The sequence below is a fragment of the Phocoena sinus genome, chromosome 5, assembly GCF_008692025.1.
Source record: "Phocoena sinus isolate mPhoSin1 chromosome 5, mPhoSin1.pri, whole genome shotgun sequence".
NCBI lineage: Eukaryota > Metazoa > Chordata > Mammalia > Artiodactyla > Phocoenidae > Phocoena > Phocoena sinus.
In genome coordinates, this window is record NC_045767.1 from 66,548,810 (window position 1) to 66,572,684 (window position 23,875).

The window sequence follows — 23,875 nt, forward strand, 5'->3', positions numbered from 1 at the left end:
AACAAAGTTTGTGGAGACATGACGACAATATGGAAAAGGTTTCACCTAGTAATGTCCCGTGTCGTGCTCTCAAGTAAAGGGGGTTTCAACAGTTGGGGGAGGTGGGGAAGGAATTTATGCTTTCTAATGTTTTAAAGGCTGTTCCGGAAAGAACAAGGGACAAAGAAATCAGCAGACATAGAGGTTGTGGTCCCAGCTCTGCTACTTATGACCCAAGGCTTTCTGGAATAACTAATTTACACTCTTTAACCTTAGTTCCATCATTTGTAAAACAGCCAGCTTCATGGGATTGTCAACCAATGAAACCAAATATAAAGGCATTACAGCAATTTTTTAAGCTTTATGTACTCATTCAATAAATATTTACTTAAGAAACTACAAAGCTGCCAGATACAGCACTGTGGATACAACCATGAACATGAGACCCAGTCCCTTCCTGCAAGGACCTAAGTGAAGGGACTCAGTGTGATTTGAGAGGCACAGGGGGCCATGGAAACATGCAGACAGCCTCTAATCTGAATACCAGACAAATTTCAGGTATTGTTACCTTCACAAGCCCTTGACGAAATTTCTCAGTGAGAAGTGGTAGATGTGGTTTTTAGTTTGGGTTGGTTAATTATTACCTCATTCACTTCGTACAGTTTTATTAAACACTCACTATGTGCCAAGCGCTATTCTAGGCGCTGGGGGGTTAGCACTGAACAAAATTTTTGCCCTAATGAAGCTGACGTTTCCTCATCCAAATGAAATGCAAAATACATGAACTAAACAGATTTAACTAGCAAGGTTACTTCTGCTGCAATACAATGCTTTTTTTTTTTTTCACCAAAATATCCACACACAAAAGTTAAGAGGAAAAAAAAAAAAAAAAAAAGTTAAGAGGAATATTCTAATTGATCTAAATACAGTAAATACTTTATTTCTTAAATCTCTCAGGCTACATTTTACAATATACCAAATGACTGCCATCATATGAAAGGCACTCTTAGGTCTGAGGGATTAAATTTGTGTATTTTGGCATGGAGAACACTCCCACATCTTACCCCCCTCCCAAGGAAAAAGAACAGATGCTGGAATCTATCCAAACACAACCTCAGTTTTAACAGGGGGAATATAAGTTATTTTAGAAGCATTTCCTGTAGTCATTTTTTTCAAAGGATAAAAAAAGTTGAATTATTAATTTTAGTGTAACCTGAAGTTCAATGTTAACATGCCAAATGTCTGCCTTCACAAAGTTTCTTTTAAAAATCTATTTAGGGCTTCCCTGGTGGCGCAGTGGTTGAGAGTCCGCCTGCCGATGCAGAGGACACGGGTTCGTGCCCCAGTCCGGGAAGATCCCACATGCCGCGGAGCGGCTGGGCCCGTGAGCCATGGCCGCTGAGCCTGCGCTTCCGGAGCCTGTGCTCCACGGCAGGAGAGGCCACAACAGTGAGAGGCCCGCGTACCACACACACACACAAAAAAATAAAAATAAAATAAAATCTATTTAAAAGAGATTGGCGGGGGGAGGTGCTGAGAACTAGGCTGTCCAGGAGATAAGTCAACCCAACTGTCTAAAAATTCAATATGGGATGATGGGGAGGTAGATGAGGAAAGGAGGCGAAAGAGGAAGGAAGGTACAGGAGTGAAGAGTCACACAATGATCTCTTGGATTAAAAACCTGAAAGCTCACATACTCAACACATACCAAGAGCCAATGTTCAAAATACTGTAGAGCAAAGAAGAATGTAAACATGCAGGTAAAAAAATGACCAAAATGCTACTCAGCCCAAGAGCAAGGGTTCCTAAACCTGGAGTTCCTACCAAAAAATCCAAAGTCCAAAGCCCAGGTGCTCTGATGTACTAGGTCTGGGGTAGTGTTCACGAATCTTTATTTCTCTAACTGGCCCCAAATGATGCCGGTGCACATCATTCCCACAGCTGGGAACCACTGATACAGTGTATTTCCTTATTGAAAGAAGTACTGGAATGTTTTTATTATCATAATGAATAACTGTTTTGCTAAGTTCTTTCTGTTAACCGTCACATCCATCCTGAAGTAGGAACTATTATGATGCCTATTTTTAAATGGGGAAACTTGAAGCATGAAGCGGTCAAATAACTTGACTGATGTTACACAGCTTTTAAATCAAGAATCTGGGATTTTTGCCCAAGTCTTATCTGCTGCATATTTTCTTAGCTCTCTGACCTGGTGAACTGTAGCAAGCTAAATCTGTTTCCCACTCTGTAGTCTAAGGATGCCATATGATTAATCGTCTTAATGATATACCATAGGCATTAATACAGAACTTAAATCCCCAAATTCAGTAGTAATAAACTGTATAACCTGAGATAATGTTGGGAAAATCATAGATAACGTGCGGTCTACTCAGAGCATTAGGGAGGTGTCTGGTCAGGTATGCAGTTATTTTAACTGCCTTCCATTCCAACTTAAGATCAGTAGAAGTATGCTTCTCATCTTAGGGAACACATGCTCCTTCACCAACATTAGCCCTTTACCTAGAAAAAAGCTGGACACAGTGAAGTCGGCCTCATTAGGAGTTACTGCCAAGGGCTTCACACCTTCTCACAATTTCACGCTGTTTTTAGTATTACTCCACCTGCCTAGACCGTCTCAGCCTACCGCTCTGATGTGCCAATTACTCGTCCTTTGAGGCCCAGGCCAAACATGACCTCCTTCATGAAGCCTTCTCGGATGCTCTGGCGGAAATAATCACTGATGCCTTTGTGATTCTCAGTGCTTCTCCTATCACATAGGGCAGGCTGATGCTTATTCAGGAATACACATGTCTTATCTTAACAGAGCCCCTGCAGCATCTCACCTCCTAACCCTTTGTTCTCAGGTGGCCTGAGTTCTCTCTGGTTCTTCCCCACCTCTCTGAAAGTTCCTTCTCGGGCTCCTTCTTAGGCTCCTTTCTATATGACCACTAGAACATCAATGATGTTCACCATGGCTTCATCCTGACTCTCCTCACACTTCATACAAACTTTCTGGGTGACTTCAACCACGATGCCAAGTCCAGCTACCAGGAAAGTCTGAAGACGCCCATCCGATACATCACCCATTCATTCATCAAACATTTATTGAGACACGCTCTATGCCAAGTACACACCATGCTTTCTCTCTCTTGACTATTCTATGTCCAACCTACTTGGATCTCAATTCCTGGTTCATTCATGCTCTAACTCCATATTGCATCCATTCTAAGAGGTACATTTCTTCCATTTTCACACAGGTAATATGGAGATGTGCCTTACAAAAACGGCATCTTAAACATTTTTGGCAATGTTTTTCTTAAAATCTTATATACGTAGTATAATGGTGGCTCTTATCAACAGTGGCAACTTAAATCAATGAACCGCAGAGATTATCTTAGTGTATTTCCCTTCCATTATTCTACAACAGAGCTATCCAACAGAACTTTCTTCGATGATGGAAATGTGCCATATTTGTGTTGTTCAATATAGTAGTCACTATCCACATGTGCCTTGAAATTTGGCTAATATGACTGAGGAACTAAATTTAATTTTAATGAGATTTATCTACAAGTTTACCAATTTCTTTATCATTCCTTTTCGCATTTCAGACTTTCCTTCTGGAATCACTTTCTTCTCCATGAAGCACATCCTTTACGAAGTTTCTTAGTAAAGGTCGGCTGTGGTAAGGTTTAATTTTTTTGGAAAGCATATTTTGCCTTTTTCTTGAATGACAGTTTTGCTGATATACAACCAATTGTATTTTCTTTTAGCATTTTGAAAATATTTTTCCAGCTTCCATTATTGCTGAGAACTCAGCTGTCAGTCTATTATTCCCTTGATTAACAATCTTTCTTTTCTGGGTATGCTTAAAATCATCTTTCTTATTTTGGTATATTTAAGTTTTCCTATGTCTAGATGTGGATTTCTCTTTGTTTATCCTATTGGTATATGCTGTGCTTCCCCCCTTATCTTGTCCATAAATTACTAAGATTTAAGGAACACCGGTCATTTATGTTCTTTATGAACTCTCTCTGGAAATTATTTGTACACTAGATTCTCAAATATTACTTCCCTCTATTTCCTCTATCATCTTTCTGGGACTCTGAACAGATCTCATCATAGGCTTTATAGTCTTCAAACACACCTTCACGTTTTTCTTTTTATTTCTATGTTACATTCTGGTTATTTTCTTCAAATCTTTTTCCCTAGGTCATGAATTGCTTCTTTAGCTGTTGCCAATCTAATTTATTGAGTTTTTATGTCAACAGTTATAATTTTTTCCCTTAGGTTTTGTTCTTGCTTTTTTCCCCTAATCTGCCTGGTTAATTTTTTTCCAGTAACAACCAAACACCTAGATTTATGTTGCCCTTGTACACACACACCCTTTATTGAGATATAATTGACATACAACATTGTATTAAAGTGTACAACATAATCTGATCTATGTATATATTGCAAAATGATTACCACAGTAAGTTTAATTAACATCAATTACCTCACATAGTTACAGTTCTTTCCTTATGATGAGAACTTTGACTATCTACTCTCTTAGCAACTTTCAAATATACAATACAGTTTTATTAATTATAGTCACCATGCTGTACATTATCTACCCAGAACTTATGTTTCTTGTAACTGGAAGTTTGTATCTTGACTACCTTCATCCATTTCCTCCATCCCCCACCTCTGGCAACAATTAATCTGTTCTGTTTCTATGAGTCTGGGTTTTTTTTAGATTCCACATATCAGTGAGATCATACAGTGTTTGACTTCACTTAGCACAATGCCTTCAAGGTCCATCCATGTTGTCACAAATGGCAGAATTTCCTTCTTTTTTACGGCTGAATAATATGCCTGGTCATTTCTTTAAAATTATTTATTTATTTATTTGGCTGCACTGGGTCTTAGTTGCAGCACACAGGATCTTCACTGCAGCATGCGGGAACTTTAGTTGTGGCACGTGGGATCTAGTTCCCTGACCAGGGATGGAACCTAGGCCCCCTGCATTGGGAATGCGGAGTCTTAGCCACTGGACCACCAGGGAAGTCTCCATTTTTTTTTTTTTTGATTGAAGTATAGTTGATTTACAATGTTGTGTTAATTTCAGGTATACAGCAAAGTGATTCAGTTATACATATATAGGTATATATCTATATTCTTTTTTTCACTTCTTTTCCATTATTGTTTACTACGAGACCCTGAATATATTTCCCTGTGCTATCCAGTAAATCCTTGTTGTTTATCCATTTTATAAATGGTAATGTGCATCCCATACTCCCAATTTATCCTTCCCCCACCGCCTTTCCCCAAGCCTGGTCAATTTTTATCTCATGCTCTCTGCACTTATTTGTGATTATGTATTTTATTTCTTAAAGCATTTCAAAATGGTTATTTTATATTCTGTATCAGATAATTTTAATATCTAAAGTCCTCAGGGTTAAGCCTATTGTTCTTTGTTTGTTTCTGATGATCCTCACTCCTGGTGGCTCGTTTTCTAGTAGGGTTAGAAATCTTTGATCCTCAACTCTTATTCGGTTGATCTTAGGAGAATCCTAAGGTCTAAAGTAGGCATGCCTTCCTCCAGAAAGGATTTGCATTAGCTTCTGCCAAAAGCCAATGGGTGCTATCTGGGCTACTTTAGCTTCTTTTACAGGTCCTAATGGAATGCAGGCTCTTCTAACATTGCCACTCACCCAAGGCTTAGTTTCCAACCACACTGGTGATGGCAACCCGTCTTCTGTGTTTGTTTACACAGAAAGCTCCCAGCTTGGGTTTTACCTTACTAATTCATGGTTGACACTTTGGAGATGTCTTAGTTCCTGTGATCCCAAAAGTGCATTAAAAAAATGTTTTATCCAGATTACAATGCTTTAGTGAGGAAGTGCGTTTGAGTATCCAGTCCACCACACTGCTAGAAACCTGCATCTCAAACTAATCATCTTCTCTCAAAACCTACTTTTTCTCCTTTGTTTCCACATTTTACTGAATGACACCATTCACTCTCACCCAAATCTGAAACCCAGTAAAGCAAGTATCAATGACCCTACTCTTTCCTCCACTACCCACCCCAATGCAACGAGGCACCAAGTCCCAACTTCTGGCTTGATCAAAAGTGGGTTTGCTTTTCTGTTTCTCATCATCATGGCACCTAGTAGTATGAATTTAATCATCAAGGACAAGGAAGAAAAATAAATGAAGTTAAATTAAAACCAAAATCATACGTTCTGGCCAAATGAAGGTGCTTTATATGAAGGAAGGTTTGAATATAGGGAAATAGAAGGAGAAATGAACTGGGACTTTGGCTGTCAGAACCACGATCACATTTCCAAGGAGAGGTTTAATTTTAGCCCAGAAGATTATCTGTCGTGATAAATTGATGCTAATTTGAACGTTATTGGTTTTGCTTGAATTTCCTCTATAAATTTGTCATTGTTTTATAGTTATATAAGAGCTGGAAGCATAAGGAGTTTATACCTAGTTTTATGTTCTGGCATATTTAAGCTACTTCATAATAAAAATATTTATGTTAGTACTGGGAATTTGTGAGAAATTTTTCCTTTAAATAAAGAGGTCCATAAATTACTGAGATTTAAGGAACACTGGTCTTTATATACTTCGCCACCCCTTTGATACATTTATCATTCTCTCCATAAATGAACAGAGAGAAATGGAATACAACAGCACCAGCAAGAAATCATTTTCTAAGCTCCAATTTCTCCCCTAAGTCTCCAACTGTTTGAATCAGCTCAATACTGATGAATCTTTTAAGGCAGCACACTTTCTTTCCTCCAACAGTGGCAGTTTCTAATAGATAAGAAATATGCTTCTAATATATAGACACACTGCTCAGCCCAGCTCCAACCACCACCCATTCCTACTAGAATGTATAAATGGCACAAACCTACCTAGCAACCGTAGAGCAAATGCAATGTGTCAAACAAAGGCTAGTCCTTGCCTAAGGAAGTCCCTTTCCTGGTTGGGTTTCAATAACTGGGAATTGGGGTGAGTACAGCATTGCTGTTCTGAAAGAGTACAAGAAACTCCCAATCATTTCTTTTTAACTTCTGTATTCTTATTCTTTATGGATTGATGGACTGTAGTTCTTTCAACCTCTAGATAGTTCATTTTAAACGTTCCCCTACAGGGCTTCCCTGGTGGCGCAGTGGTTAAGAATCCACCTGCCGGTGCAGGGGACATGAGTTCAAACCCTGGTCCAGGAAGATCCCACATGCCGCGGAGCAACTAAGCCCATGCGCCACAACTACTGAGGCTGTACTCTAGAGCCCATGAGCCACAAATACTGAGCCCACATGGCACAACCACTGAAGGCCACGTGCCTAGAGCCCGTGCTCCACAACAAGAGAAGCCACCGCAATGAGAAGCCCACGCACCAAAACGAAGGAGTAGCCCCCGCTCGCTGCAACTAAAGAAAGCCCACGCACAGCAACGAGGACCCAGCACAGCAATAATTAAATAAATTTACATTTTTTAAAAAATAATAATTAAAAAAAAAAAAGTCCCCCTACCAAGAAAAAAACTCTCTCTCCAACACACTGGCCCATGTGTCAACATCTTGTATTTCTCTTCCCACAGAGTCTGACCCAGTAGGAACCAGCAGGGAGGTCACAGCATATCCATCCAATCCCTTACTCAACAGAGGAGCACACCAGAGCCCAGAATGTTGAAAGGCTTACCCAGGGTCACACAGCTGATGGGCAGAGACCAGAACCCGGCTCTACCCAGTCGTGCCACCCAATCCAAGTCTGTGAGTCAACTGATTCATTTTAAATCATAAGTAGTTTGAACTAGGACTTCAAATTGATTGCCTCTGGTCATCATTAAATTTTTTTTTAAAGTCAAGTAATTTGATATTTTGCTAATAATAATTTAAGGATATCCACAGTCTATGAAACAGCTCATGTTTCAATAAAAATCTAATGAAAGTTTCTAAATTCTAAACCCTAAGTCCAGGATTCGTATTTGAAACTCGTAATTCGTATTACCCTTCAAGCATGTGGGAAAGGGGCTTTCACAGAACAACATTCCTAAACTCTGGCCTAATAAATTATGTTGAGAGCGGCTGCTAAGAATTTAAAAAACCAACTCAAAGCATAAATGGCGCTGCTACCCAAAGAACAGGTGAAATCACAAACTAGTACACGGTGTGGCAGATTTCAGGCCCTCAAGAAATATTTGTTTAATTAAGAAGCAACTCCAGCTCTAGCTGGAAATCTATTTAACCACAGAAGTGAAATCATAATTAATATGATCACATCTAATTTTCCCCATGTTTGTTTCCTCAGGGCATCTGTAATGGCTGATGTGGAAATGGAGCCATAAGTATTATTATAATAATAACATTTGTTGGAAAGCTCATCCTATATTTTCACAGCTCATACATTGATAGATATGGCTTTATTAATCCTTCTCAGGCTTTTTCAAAGAAATCTCAACTATTAAAATTACATACTTTATCCACCTGAAACCAAGTAATACTGGCAAGCAAAACCTACTAGAAAGGACAAGTGGGAGAAAAGAAAAAGGGAGGAATAGGAATACAGTTAATTGAGGGGGAAAATTCAAGAGTAAACAATTCAGGAATTAAATGTAGCTAAAAATACAAACTGCTCCTTCATGGTCCAGATCCTGTATCATTTTAACAAAAGAGGGATAGAAATCCCCATAAGACATTGTTCTGAAGGAAATCACCAGAGCTCCTGAGCACACTGAATCTCCCTGTGCTCTCTAAATCCATCACCAATCCAGCTTCATTCATCCATCCATTCACTCACTCATTCATTCCTTTTTCCTTTTTTCATTTCAGGATAACATTTTTTGTTTGTTTGTTTGTTTTGCGGTACACGGGTCTCTCACTGTTGTAGCCTCTCCCGTTGTGGAGCACAGGCTCCGGACACGCAGGCTCAGCGGCCGTGGCTCATGGGCCCAGCCACTCTGCAGCATGTGGGATCTTCCCGGTCCGGGGCACGAACCCGTGTCCCCTGCATCGGCAGGCGGACTCTCAACCACTGCGCCACCAGGGAAGCCCATCAGGATAACATATAGCAGTGCTTATTTTATTCGCTTTATCCAAAAGTAAATCCTGATGTTATATTAGTAAGAGAGAAGAGAAAACTTTTATCTGCAAACTAATGTCTGCTGTGAAGCTGAGTACACAGTTTTCGGAAAGTATTAGGAAAGTTCACAGGCTTTGGAGTCTTGAGAGAAATGGGTTCAAATCCTGATTGCATCACTTATTATCTGTGTGACCTTGAGACTGGCTCATCATTTAACTTGCTGAGTCCATTTCCTCCTCTATAAAAAGGGGGCCATAACATCTACCTTCCAGATGGCATGAGGATGAGGGCTAGTGTCCTAAAGGACCTTAGCACTGTGGCCGGCACACAGCAAGTGGCTGTTTTTATTGTTCTTTCACACCTGCTGCATTTGTCTGACGGCTCCACAACTTTCTTGGGCAGGTCGGTCTAAAGCACGTATGCCCCAGACTATCAAACACTCTGGCCCAGGCTGCAATGGCTCCCGCATGAAAGCTGTCCTCCAAGACCGTCTAACGCCAGGCTTGTTAAAGCCGTGAGCCGGCAGGCCCTCGGGAACTGTGCTCCGCTCTCTTCCGAGTACAGACGAAATGAAAGCCACTCTCCTCAGGCTGTCTCAAAGGACCAGCCACCCTTGAAGGGCGCTCTGTCTAGCATTTTGGCTATAGTGAAAAAAGCCGAAGAAATGACCCCCAAATTCTCACCCCTGGAGCAAGCTAACCCCTACTGAAGAGTATGCGGGAGAGCGGAAGTTGCAAACATGCGAGGCGGGCTTGTCAATTTGCTCTACTGCCTTCATCCCCACCTGCCAGGACACACACCTGCTCCAACGTATGAATCTTACCGAAATCTGAGCCAGGCCAGGATACTCCAAGAAATAACGCAGGGTCAGTAAAAAAAAAGAAGCTGCTGGTTCTTACCAAATTTCCCCCAGCCCTTAAGTAAGAACTACACTCTCCAAAGCCCATTTCCAAGGCAATTCTATCTCTGATTAAGAGAGGAGGAAAACACGAGGGACGAGGGCACAGACTCCAAGGCCAGGTCACTGGGGCTCAAAACCTGGCTCCACCCCATTCTAGCTGTGTGACCTCGGACGTGTCATGCAGAAGGGGCATAATGACAGCACGGAACTCGTAGGGCTGGTGTGAGAACCGAATGGATTAACAGTCACTCTGATTTGTCTAAAGCAGTGGCCCTAAGCCAGGCCGGCATCAGGAGCACCTAGGCACCTTTTCCAAAAGGTACATGTCTGGGCAGTAGGTCAGGTTTAGAGCCCAGAAAGTGTATTTTGACAAAGCAATGTCATTCTTATGCCCACCCAAAGGTCAGACACTGCCTGAAAGCAAGTCCCAACTCTACCAGACCAGCCTTTCTTGGCAGCGTGGAGTGTTTCGAAGCTACCACTGCCCACCAAATGCCTCTGCAACCTGCGTGCTGCGGCCCGAAATCCCTTTAGCAGGAGCCCTCCACTGCACGGCTCAGAAACACATTTTAAACCCGAAAAGGAGCCAACACTGGGTAAGCAACATTGGGTAATTGTGTCATGCCCTTCACACCTATGTCCCGCTCCTCTAGGTCATCCCATGGCACAGCTCCTGTACAAAGGAGGAAACCGAAGAGCAGAGAGGTTCAGCAGCAGAGCCGAGAAGGTTCTATAGTGCAGTGGGCATATCTGCCCACTGCGCCACACTGCCTCCTGGCCTATCACCTGCACTCAGGAGCCCTGGACATGGTTCTAAATCAAGGACAGGGCCTCCCTGGTGGCGTAGTGGTTGAGAGTCTGCCTGCCGATGCAGGGGACACGGGTTCGTGCCCCGGTCGGGAAGATCCCACATGCCGCAGAGTGGCTGGGCCCGTGAGCCATGGCTGCTGAGCCTGCGCATCCACAGCCTGTGCTCTGCAACGGGAGAGGCCACAACAGTGAGAGGCCCGCGTACCGCAAATAAATAAATAAATAATAAATCAAGGACAATGAAAGTGGACTGAAGGAGAAGCTCCAGACACACACCCCACCCCACCCCCAGGTCCTCTCCGGTGGTACTGAACCAAGAATAAGCTGGAGTATAAAGATACAGAAAGGAGTCCTCCACTCACCCTTTGCCTCTTCCTCCAGGAGAGGATTTTAGGGCAAATCTCAAACTCACCAAGCCTTGATGCTACAGCTGTAAATAGAATTTATTAGCCTTAAATCTCTCCCCTCCTTCTCTCTCTTTTTCCTAGGCAAAAGGAAAGGAATAGGTGAACTATCGGAAATAGATAAAAATGGAGAAGATGACCTGATCTATCTCAAAAAAAAAAAAAAACCCACTATACTGTGAAGCTCAATAAGATCACAATATCCACAGTAATATTAGCCAATGTTTATTAAATTTAATCAGTACCAAGAACACATCATCTCCCGCCAACCCCTAGAGATTTCCATTTTTCAGATGAGAAAACTGAGGTAGGAAAAGGTAAAAATAACTTGTCCAAAGACCCACAGTTTGTCAATGTAAATTCAAACCAGCTTAAAATCTAGCCATCTCAACTCTTTTTTTTTTAAATAAATTTATTTATTTTTGGCTGTGCTGGGTCTTCGTTGCTGCGCGTGGGCTTTCTCTACCTGCGGCGAGCACGGGCATCGTGGTGCCTGTGTTTCTCATTGCGGTGGCTTCTCTTGTTGTTGAGGACGGGCTCTAGGCGTGTGGGCTTCGGCACCACCCTTTTTTTTTTTTTTAACATCTTTATTGGAGTATAATTGCTTTACAATGGTGTGTGAGTTTCTGCTTTCTAACAAAGTAAATCAGCTATCCATATACATATATCCCCATATCTCCTCCCTCTTGCGTCTCCCTCCCACCCTCCCTATCCCACCCCTCTAGGTGGTCACAGAGCACCAAGCTGATCTCCCTGTGCTATGCGGCTGCTTCCCACTAGCTACCTACTTTACATTTGGTAGTGTATATATGTCCATGCCACTCTCTCACTTCGTCCCAGCTTACCCTTCCTCCTCCCCGTGTCCTCAAGTCCATTCTCTACATCTGCATCTTTATTCCTGTCCTGCCCCTAGGTTCTTCAGAACCTTTTTTTTTTTTTTTTTAGATTCCATACCTATGTGTTAGCATACGGTATTTGTTTTTCTGACTTACTTCACTCTGTATGACAGACTCTACGTCCATCCCCCTTGCTACAAATAACTCAATTTCATTTCTTTTTATTAGCCTTCTCAACTCTTAAGTCTAGTATGTTATTTTCTCTATGAAATCTTTATGTAATCTGTCAAATCTTATAGAGATATTACTTCCCTTGTTATTAGGAAATTTCCATGAGCTGTAAAGTGCCTCAAAGCTGCAGAAAAAGCAAAGGGATGTGGATAATCTATAAACTGGAATCTCATCCCTGGAATAAATAAGAGAAGCTTGTAAACCTATTTTCAGCTTAATGAACAGAAAATAAATAGACGCATCCAAAGAAAATGAAGGCAATGAAGAAATAACATTAAGGAGGAAAGCAATAGGCTTAAGGGCAAAAAAACAAAAAATCACAGGACGCTACTTTGTGGGTGCCAGAGAAACAATGCTATTTATTGGGAAACATAAAGGATGAAAACAAGGATGGAGAAGTAATTCAGACAACTGTGAGGCACTGATCCAGGGCCTGGAGCAAGCGGGCTGTAAGGAACGGGCAGGGGCCTCCCAGGTGCTGCCGGCCTGGATGGGGAGGACAAGGGTCTGAGATCACGAGGCCTTAGAAAGGAAATGACAGAATCCCTGCTGCTTAAGCAATTAGTCAGAGTGCCCAAGAATACCACGCTTCCTCCCATCTCCCTGCCCTACAAATGCTAGGGTATTCCAGACTTCCCTTCTCAACACAGGGGATGATTTTTTTAAAATACCAGATAGATCAGAAAGACTGCACCCTAGTCATCAGTGAGGATGCCAAACGAGACTTCAGGAAGCTGAACACAGCCACAGAAATAACCAGCAGCCAGGGGACCGGATTCCAGAGGTGGAATCCACTAACTATGCCCTCTCAGCCAAATCCTTCAGCAACTCAGCCCATCAACAGCCAGGTGACAGGCAGTGCAGACAGGATAACCTCTAAGAGGCAATTCTGGTCACTAGCTCCCTTCCCAGGTTACCCTGTTCTCTCTCTCATGTCCCATAGACTACGGTGAGCTCTCCAACGTGCTTCTAACCCCGAGAGAGAGAAGGAGAGAAGGAAGCAACTGAGGATAACAAACGTACTTAAGCCTCAACGAGCCTATAAGAATTAGAAATCCAAAATACAAGCAGCACTACTGGAGCCAATGAGAATATCTGCCATTTACTGAGCCATTATTATGTGCCAGGCACCGTTCAAAGCACTCCGCATGTACTGGCTTATTTAATCCTCACAACAACCCTCTAAGGAAGGTAGGTTAAGTCACCTGTCCGGGGGACACAGCCTGTCGTTAAGCGGGGACTGGAACCTGGCCTCCAGAGCCTGAGCTCTTCTTAATCACTACACACACAGCATCAACTTTGTGGATAAGACTTCCCAGGTCACGACAGGATGCTGCTTTGCTCTTTGCCTGAAATTCTATCAACTCAAACTGACTGACAACGTGTGTTACAGAATGCTGCCAGTTTCCCTGGGGAAGAGGAGGCAATGAGTTTGGAAGTGGATCTGGCAAATACACATCTTGAATAAAATCATGCCCCCATCACAGACACGGCTCCTCGAATCCAGACTCTTTCTCCTGGAGTGCAGGCCCACAGTCTCTCTCAGAAGAGCAGCACTGCAATCGACCGGTGGCAATGAGGACCATCCAGTGAGCTCAGGAGAGTCTGTGAGGCCCAGAAGCGTTGAATGGGTGACTCCAAGTCACACAGGTACTTGGGAGAGCGAGCGAGGGCTAGAACCTGAGCCTCCCAAATGCCCATTTCATGTCCTTTCAATTCTTTAAAAACAAGAGTCATGTCTTATCCCTTATTTTATATCTCATACCTTTTATTATGGAAACTTTCACACACATAAAAAAGTATAAAGAATGAAGGAATCCCCATAACACCGATGATCCAGTTTCAACAATTATCAACTCACACCCAATCTAGTTTGCTCTCCAAAACCACATATTCCCTACCCCTCCACCACTCCCACCAACTCCAGGCTGGCTGAAGGTAAATCCCAGGCATCACATCCTTTCGTCTACAAGTATTTCAGTGTGTATCTCCTACATATAAGGATACTCTAAAGCATAAACACACTAACATTATCATGCCTATGAAAATTAATCGTAATTTCTTAACATCAGTTATCTGATCAGTGCTCAAATTTCCCCAATTGTCTTATGTTTTCTTACAGTTTGTTTGAATCAGAATGCAAACAGTGTATACATTGCAACTGGTTGATATATTTCGTAAGTCTCTTTTAACCTCTAGGTCCCCTATTCATCTCTGTCTCTCTTTTTTTTTTTAATTGGAGTAAAATGCTTTACAATGTTGTGTGAGTTTCTGCTGTACAATGAAGTGAGTCAGCTATATGTATACACATATTCCCTCCCTCTTGGACCTCCCTCCCACCCTCCCCTGCCCATCTAGGTTATCACAGAGCACTGAGCTGAGCTCCCTGTGCTATACAGAAGGTTCCTACTAGCTACCTGTTTTACAAATGGTAGTGTGTTTATGTCAAACCTAATCTCCCAGTTTGTCCCACCCTCCCCTTCCCCGTGTCCACATGTCCATTCTCTACGTCTCCGTCTCTATTCCTGCCCTACAAATAGGTTCATCTGTACCATTTTCCTAGATTCCACATATATGTGTTAATATACGATATTTGTTTTTCTCTTTCTGGCTGACTTCACTCTGTATGAAAAACTCTAGGTCCATCCACATCTCTGCAAATGACACCATTTTGTTCCTTTTATGGCTGAGTAATAGTCCTTTGTATATATGTACCACATCTTCTTTATCCATTCATCTATCGTTGGACATTTAGGTTGTTTCCATGTCCTGCCTATTGTAAATAGCGCTGCATTGAGGAAACCAGGTCAATTGTCCTGTAGCATCTCCCAGAGTCTGGATTTTGCTGAGCTTTCTTTTTATCTCTCTCAGTGCTCTGCACTGTACCTTATACAAAGGAAGTATGCCTGGGCTCACCCACAGGCATTCATATTCATTTTCATATTTGCCCTCTCTCTCTCCCTTCTTCCCTTCTCCTCTCTGTTTTAAAAGAGTAAATTCCATTTAACTGTTGATCCAGTTCAACAACTATCTACTGAGTGCCAACACGGCAAGGCTAATGGAATACCAAGGTGAATAAGACAAGATATTATCTCTGAGAAGACACAATCTCATAAGGGTGATAAAGGCCATAATGTTAATTCAAAGGGGACAGATGAGAACTATCTGAGAAGGCTCTAGAAGAACTTCAAGGATGTGGTGGGACCTAAGCTAGACTTTGAAAAAAAAAGGTTTGGGCCCATTTGGAGCAAAGGACAACATAACAGAGGATAAACTGGGTATTGTTAGTAAGGTGGGAATGTTTCTGGCATGTTTTAAACTGATAGCAGCACTGGTAGATAAAAGATTTTATGCGAAAAGAGTTTGGTAAGGAAAGCTCCTGAGTATCTGCTGGGGATTTGAGAATCATCGAGCATGTTTGATGAGGGGAGTAGCACTAGATCTGTATTAGACAGAGTTAGCAGCAGCACTGACAATGTCCTAGAGGCCAGGAATCCAGTTAACAGGGCTCTGAAAGAGGCCACTGGGAATGACCAAAAAGAAAAGGAAGTGACATGATCTGTCAACTGAATATGTGGGAGCAGAAGGCAGGAAAAGTAGAGGATGAAAAGCTGATGTGAGAAAACAGAAACAATGTTCTTAAGGAAAAAAAAAATTACTTCCTTAATACTTCAAGTAACACACTTTTTTTTTTTGTGGTACGCGGGCCTCTCACTGTTGTGGCCTCTCCCATTGCGGACGCGCAGGCTCAGCAGCCACGGCTCATGGGCCCAGCCGCTCTGCGGCATGTGGGATCCTCCCGGACCAGGGCACAAACCCATGTCCCCTGCATCGGCAGGCAGACTCTCAACCACTGCACCACCAGGGAAGCCCAAGTAACACACTTTTATAGCTTCGAATTAAAACCCACATCAATATAAACATTCTCTAACGTTTCAAAGACAGGGATCATAGAAGGAAGAAAATTAACTGTAAAGATAAATCCTAATGGGCTCTATATTTATTTTATCTAGGAATACAATGTAAGCAAGAGTTTAAATCACAACCTCAATCTCTGAATTCTCAACTGATTTTGAAGGTACACACAAATTACAATCAGTAGTTTAGGGCTACAAATTTCCAAGACACTGACACAGGGCACAGGAAAAGGCTCCTTTGATTTAGAGATGATCTCAAGACATATAATTTCCCTTTATTTAATTAGAGAACACAATAAATTCTCCTAGTACCAGACAGCACAAACACAATTAAGTGCTTAAAAGATACTTTCTGTGATGATAAATCCCTTTTAAAAAGCAAACCAGGCAGACCAGGAGAAGATGGCGGAAGAGTAAGACGCGGAGGTCACCTTCCTCCCCACAGATACATCAGAAATACATCTACACGTGGAACTGCTCCTATAGAACACCTACTGAACGCTGGCAAAAGACCTCAGACCTCCCAAAACGCAAGGAACTCTCTACGTACCTGGGTAGGGCAAAAGAAAAAAGAAAAAACAGAGACAAAAGAATAGGGACGGGACCTGCACCAGTGGGAGGGAGCAGTGAAGGATGAAAGGTTTCCACACACTAGGAAGCCCCTTCGCGGGCGGAGACTGCGGGTAGCGGAGGGGGGAAGCTTCAGAGCCGCGGAGGAGAGCACAGCAACAGGGGTGCGGAGTGCAAAGGGGAGAGATTCCCGCACAGAGGATCAGGGCCGATCAGCACTCACCAGCCCGAGAGGCTTGTCTGCTCACCCGCCAGGGCTGGCGGGCTGGGAGCTGAGGCTCGGGCTTCGGTCGGATCGCAGGTAGAGGACTGGCGGCGTGAACACAGGCTGAAGGGGTTAGTGCACCACGGCTAGGTGGGAAGGAGTCCAGGAAAAAGTATGGAGCTGCAGAAGAGGCAAGAGACTTTTTCTTGCCTCTTTGTTTCCTGGTGCACGAGGGGAGGTGATTAAGAGCGCTGCTTAAAGGAGCTCCAGAAACGGGTGCGAGCCGCAGCTATCAGCGCGGACCCCAGAGACGGGCATGAGACGCTAAGGCTGCGGCTGCCACCACCAAGAAGCCTGTGTGCGAGCACAGGTCACTATCCACACCTCCCTTCCGGAGAGCCTGTGCAGCCCGCCACTGCCACGATCCCGCCATCCGCCGGCCTCTGCCGCCGCAGGCTCGCCCCGAATCCGGACCCTTCCCTCCCAGTGGCCTGAGTGAGCCAGAGCCCTGAATCAGCTGCTTCTTTAACCCCGTCCTGTCTGAGCGAAGAACAGATGCCCTCAGGCGACCTACACGCAGAGGTGGGGCCAAATCCAAAGCTGAACCACGGGAGCTGTGCGAACAAAGAAGAGAAAGGGAAATCTCTCCCAGCAGCCTCAGGAGCAGCAGATTAAATCTCCACAATCAACTTGATGTACCCTGCATCTGTGGAATACCTGAATAGACAACGAATCATCCCAAATTCAGGAGGTGGACTTTGGGAGCAAGATATATTATTTTTTCCCCTTTTCCTCTTGTTGTGAGTGTGTATGTGTATGCTTCTGTGTGAGATTTTGTCTGCATAGCTTTGCTTTCACCATTTGTCCTAGGATTCTGTCCGTCAGTTTTTTTTTTTTACTTTAAAAATTTTTTTTCATAATTATTTTTTATTTGTTTTAATAACTTTGTTTTATCCTCTTTCTATTTTTTCTTTCTCTCTATTTTTTCTCCCTTTTATTCTGAGCCGTGTGGATGAAAGGCTCTTGGTGCTCCAGCCAGGCATCAGGGCTGTGCCTCTGAGGTGGGAGACACCACTTCCGGACACTGGTCCACAAGAGACCTCCCAGCTCCATGTAATATCAAATGGCAAAAATCTCCCAAAGATCTCCATCTCAACACCAAGACCCAGCTTCACTCCACAACCAGCAAGCTACAGTGCTAGACACCCTATGCCAAACAACTAGCAAGAGAGGAACACAGCCCCATCCATTAGCAGAGAGGCTGTCTAAAATCATAATAAGACCACAGACACCCAAAACACACCACCAGACGTAGACCTGCCCACCAGAAAGAAAAGATCGAGCCTCATCCACCAGAACACAGGCGCTAATCCCCTCCACCAGGAAGCCTACACAACCCACTGAACCAACCTTAGCCACTGGGGACAGACACCAAAAACAATGGGAACTACGAACCTGCAGCCTGCGAAAAGGAGATCCCAAACACAGTTAAGATAAGCAAAATGAGAAGACAGAAAAACATACAGCAGATGAAGGAGCAAGGTAAAAACCCACCAGACCTAACAAATGAAGAGGAAATAGGCAGTCTACCTGAAAAAGAATTCAGAATAATAATAGTAAAGATGATCATCCAAATATTGGAAATAGAATAGAGAAAATACAAGAAAAATTTAACAAGGACCTAGAAGAACTAAACAGGAAACAAGCAATGATGAACAACACAATAAATGCAATTAAAAATACTCTAGAAGGGATCAGTAGCAGAATAACTGAGGTAGAAGAATGGATAAGTGACCTAGAAGATAAAATAGTGGAAATAACTACTGCAGAGAAGAATAAAGAAAAAAGATTGAAAAGAACTGAGGACAGTCTCACAGACCTCTGGCACAACATTCGAATTATAGGGCTCCCAAGAGAAAAAGAAAGGGACTGAGAAAATATTTGAAGAGATTATAGTTGAAAAACTTCCTTAATATGGGAAAGGAAATAGTTAATCAAGTCCAGGAGGCACATAGAGTCCCATACAGGATAAATCCAAGGAGAAACACACCAAGACACATATTAATCAAACTATCAAAAATTAAATACAAAGAAAACATATTAAAAGCAGCAAGGGAAAAACAACAAATAACACACAAGGGAATCCCCATAAGGTTAACAGCTGATCTTTCAGCAGAAACTCTGCAAGCCAGAAGGGAGTGGCAGGACATATTTAAAATGATGAAGGAGAAAAACCTACAACCAAGATTACTCTACCCAGCAAGGATCTCATTCAGATTTGATGGAGAAATTAAAATCTTTACAGAGAAGCAAAAGCTGAGAGTTCAGCACCACCAAACCAGCTTTCCAACAAATGCTAAAGGAACTTCTCTAGGCAAGAAACACAAGAGAAGGAAAAGACCTACAATAACAAACACAACACAATTGAGAAAATGGGAATAGGAATATACATACTGATAATTACCTTTAATGTAAATGGATTAAATACTCCCACCAAAAGACACAGACTGGCTGAATGGATACAAAAACAAGACCCGAATATGTGCTGTCTACAAGAGACCCACTTCAGACCTAGGGACACATACAGACTGAAAGTGAGGGGATGGAAAAAGATATTCCATGCAAATGGAAATCAAAAGAAAGCTGGAGTAGCAATTCTCATATCTGGAGTAGCAATTCTCATATCAGACAAAATAGACTTTAAAATAAAGACTATTACAAGAGACAAAGAAGGACACTACATAATGATCAAGGGATCAATCCAAGAAGAAGATATAACAATTGTAAATATTTATGCACCCAACATAGGAGCACCTCAATACATAAGGCAAATACTAACAGCCATAAAAGGGGAAATGGACACTAATACAATCATAGTAGGGGACTTCAACACCCCACTTTCACCAATGGACAGATCATCCAAAATGAAAATAAATAAGGAAACACAGGCTTTAAATGATTCATTAAACAAGATGGACTTAATTGATATTTATAGGACATTCCATCTAAAACCCACAGAATACACATTTTTCTCAAGTGCTCATGGAACATTCTCCCAGATAGATCATATCTTGGGTCACATATCAAGCCTTGGTAAATTTCAGAAAATTGAAATTGTATCAAGTATCTTTTCCGACCACAACGCTATGAGACTAGATATCAATTACAGGAAAAGATCTGTAAAAAACACAAACACGTGGAGGCTAAACAATACACTACTTAATAACCAAGAGATCACTGAAGAAATCAAAGAGGAAATCAAAAAATACCTAGAAACAAATTACAATGAAAACACGACAACCCCAAACCTATGGGATGCAGCAAAAGCAGTTCTAAGAGGGAAGTTTATAGCAATACAATCCTACCTTAAGAAACAGGAAACATCTCAAACAACCTACCCTTGAACCTAAAGCAATTAGAGAAAGAAGAACAAAAAAACCCCAAAGTTAGTAGAAGGAAAGAAATCATAAAGATCAGATCAGAAATAAATGAAAAAGAAATGAAGGAAACGATAACTAAGATCAAGAAAACTAAAAGCTGGTACTTTGAGAAGATAAACAAAATTGATAAACCATTAGCCAGACTCATCAAGAAAAAAAGGGAGAAGACTCAAATCAACAGAATTAGAAATGAAAAAGGAGAAGTAACAACTGACACTGCAGAAATACAAAGGATCATGACAGATTACTACAAGCAACTCTATGCCAATAAAATGGACAACCTGGAAGAAATGGACAAATTCTTAGAAATGCACAATCTGCTGAGACTGAACCAGGAAGAAATAGAAAATATGAACAGACCAATCACAAGCACTGAAATTGAAACTGTGATTAAAAATCTTCCAACAAACAAAAGCCCAGGACCTGATGGCTTCACAGGCGAATTCTATCAAACATTTAGAGAAGAGCTAACACCTATCCTTCTCAAACTCTCCCAAAATATAGCAGAGGGAGGAACACTCCCAAACTCATTCTACGAGGCCACCATCACCCTGATACCAAAACCAGACAAAGCTGTCACAAAGAAAGAAAACTACAGGCCAAAATCACTGATGAACATAGATGCAAAAATCCTCAACAAAATACTAGCAAACAGAATCCAACAGCACATTAAAAGGATCATACACCATGATCAAGTGGGGTTTATTCCAGGAATGCAAGGATTCTTCAATATACGCAAATCAATCAATGTGATAAACCGTATTAACAAGTTGAAAGAGAAAAACCATATGATCATCTCAGTAGATGCAGAGGAAGCTTTCGACAAAATTCAACACCCATTTATGATAAAAACCCTGCAGAAAGTAGGCATAGTGGGAACTTTCCTCAACATAATAAAGGCCATATATGACAAACCCACAACCAACATCGTCCTCAATGGTGAAAAACTGAAACCGTTTCCACTAAGATCAGGAACAAGACAAGGTTGCCCACTCTCACCACTATTATTCAACATAGTTTTGGAAGTTTTAGCCACAGCAATCAGAGAAGAAAAAGAAATAAAAGCAATCCAAATTGGAAAAGAAGAAGTAAAGCTGTCACTGTTTGCAGATGACATGATACTATACATAGAGAATCCTAAAGATGCTACCAGAAAACTACTAGAGCTAATCAATGAATTTGGTAAAGTAGTAGAATACAAAATTAATGCACAGAAGTCTCTGGCATTCCTATACAATAATGATGAAAAATCTGAAAGTGAAAGTAAGAAAACACTCCCATTTACCACTGCAACAAAAAGAATAAAATATCTAGGAATAAACCTACCTAAGGAGACAAAAGACCTGTATGCAGAAAATTATAAGACACTGATGAAAGAAATTAAAGATGATACAAATAGATGGAGAGATATACCATGTTCTTGGATTGGAAGAATCAACATTGTGAAAATGACTATACTACCCAAAGCAATCTACAGAATCAATGAAATCCCTATCAAACTACCACTGGCATTTTTCACAGAACTAGAACAAAAAATTTCATAATTTGTATGGAAACACAAAAGACACCGAATGGCCAAGGCAATCTTGAGAATGAAAAATGGAGCTAGAGAAATCAGGCTCCCTGACTTCAGACTATACTGAAAAGCTACAGTAATCAAGACAGTATGGTACTGGCACAAAAACAGAAATAAAGTCCAATGGAACAGGATAGAAAGCCCAGAGGTAAACCCATGCACATATGGTCACCTTATCTTTAATAAAGGAGGCAAGAATATACAGTGGAGAAAAGACAGCCTCTTCAATAAGTGGTGCTTGGAAAACTGGACAGGTACATGCAAAAGTATGAAATTTGAACACTCCCTAACACCATACACAAAAATAAACTCAAAATGGATTAAAGACCTAAATGTAACGCCAAACACTATCAATCTCTTAGGGGAAAACATAGGCAGAACACTCTATGACATAAATCACAGCAAGATCCTTTTTGACCCACCTCCTAGAGAAATGGAAATAAAAACAAAAATAAACAAATGGGACCTAATAAAACTTAAAAGCTTTTGCACAGCAAAGGAAACCATAAACAAGATGAAAAGACAACCCTCAGAATGGGAGAAAATATTTGCAAATGAAGCAACTGACAAAGGATTAATCTCCAAAATTTACAAGCAGCTCATGCAGCTCAATAACAAAAAAACAAACAACCCAATCCAAAAATGGGCAGAAGACCTAAATAGACATTTCTCCAAGGAAGATACACAGATTGACAACAAACACATGAAAGAATGCTCAACATCATTAATCATCAGAGAAATGCAAATCAGAACTACAATGAGGGCTTCCCTGGTGGTGCAGTGGTTGAGAGTTCCCCTGCATCAGCAGAGCGGCTGGGCCCTTGAGCCATGGCGGCTGAACCTGCGTGTCCGGAGCCTGTGCTCCGCAACAGGAGAGGCCACGGCAGTGAGAGGCCCGCGTACCACAAAAAAAAAAAAAACTACGATGAGATATCATCTCAGACCGGTCAGAATGGCCATCATCAAAAAATCTAGAAACAATAAATGCTGGAGAGGGTGTGGAGAAAAGGGAACACTCTTGCATTGTTGGTGGGAATGTAAATTGATACAGCCACTATGGAGAACAGTATGGAGGTTCCTTAAAAAACTAAAAATAGAACTACCATATGACCCAGCAATCCCACTACTGGGCATATACCCTGAGAAAACCGTAATTCAAGAAGAGTCATGTACCACAATGTTCGCTGCAGCTCTATTTACAATAGCCAGGACATGGAAGCAACCTAAGTGTCTACTGACAGATGAATGGATAAAGAAGATGTGGCACATATATACAATGGAATATTACTCAGCCATAAAAGGAAATGAAATCAAGTTATTTGTAGTGAGGTGGATGGACCTAGAGTCTGTCATACAGAGTGAAATAAGTCAGAAAGGCAAAAACAAATACCATATGCTAACATATATATATGGAATCTAAGAAAAAAAAAAAAAGGTCATGAAGAACCTAGGGTTAAGACGGGAATAAAGACACAGACCTATGGGCTTCCCTGGTGGCGCAGTGGTTGAGACTCTGCCTGCCAATGCATGGCACACGGGTTCGAGCCCTGGTCTAGGAGGATCCCACATGCCGCGGAGCAACTGGGCCCGTGAGCCACAATTACTGAGCCTGCGCGTCTGGAGCCTGTGCTCCGCAACAAGAGAGGCCGCGATAGTGAGAGGCCCGCTCACGGCGATGAAGGGTGGCCCCCGCTTGCCACAACTAGAGAAAGCCCTCGCACGGAAACGAAGACCCAACACAGCCATAAATAAATAAATAAAGCAAACTGTCAACAAGTAAAAATAAATAAACACTATTTTAAAAGAAAAAGACACAGACCTACTAGAGAATGGACTTGAGGATATGGGGATGGGGAAGGGTAAGCTGTGACAAAGTGAAAGAATGGCATGGACATATATACACTACCAAATGTAAAATAGATATCCAGTTGG

General features: G+C 41.9%; 1 protein-coding gene across 28 annotated transcripts in view; it reads right to left on the reverse strand.

The window, feature by feature from the left end:
- Nucleotides 1-23,875, reverse strand: part of APBB2 (amyloid beta precursor protein binding family B member 2) — a 375,701-nt gene that overhangs the window by 306,220 nt on the left and 45,606 nt on the right. The window lies entirely within an intron of this gene.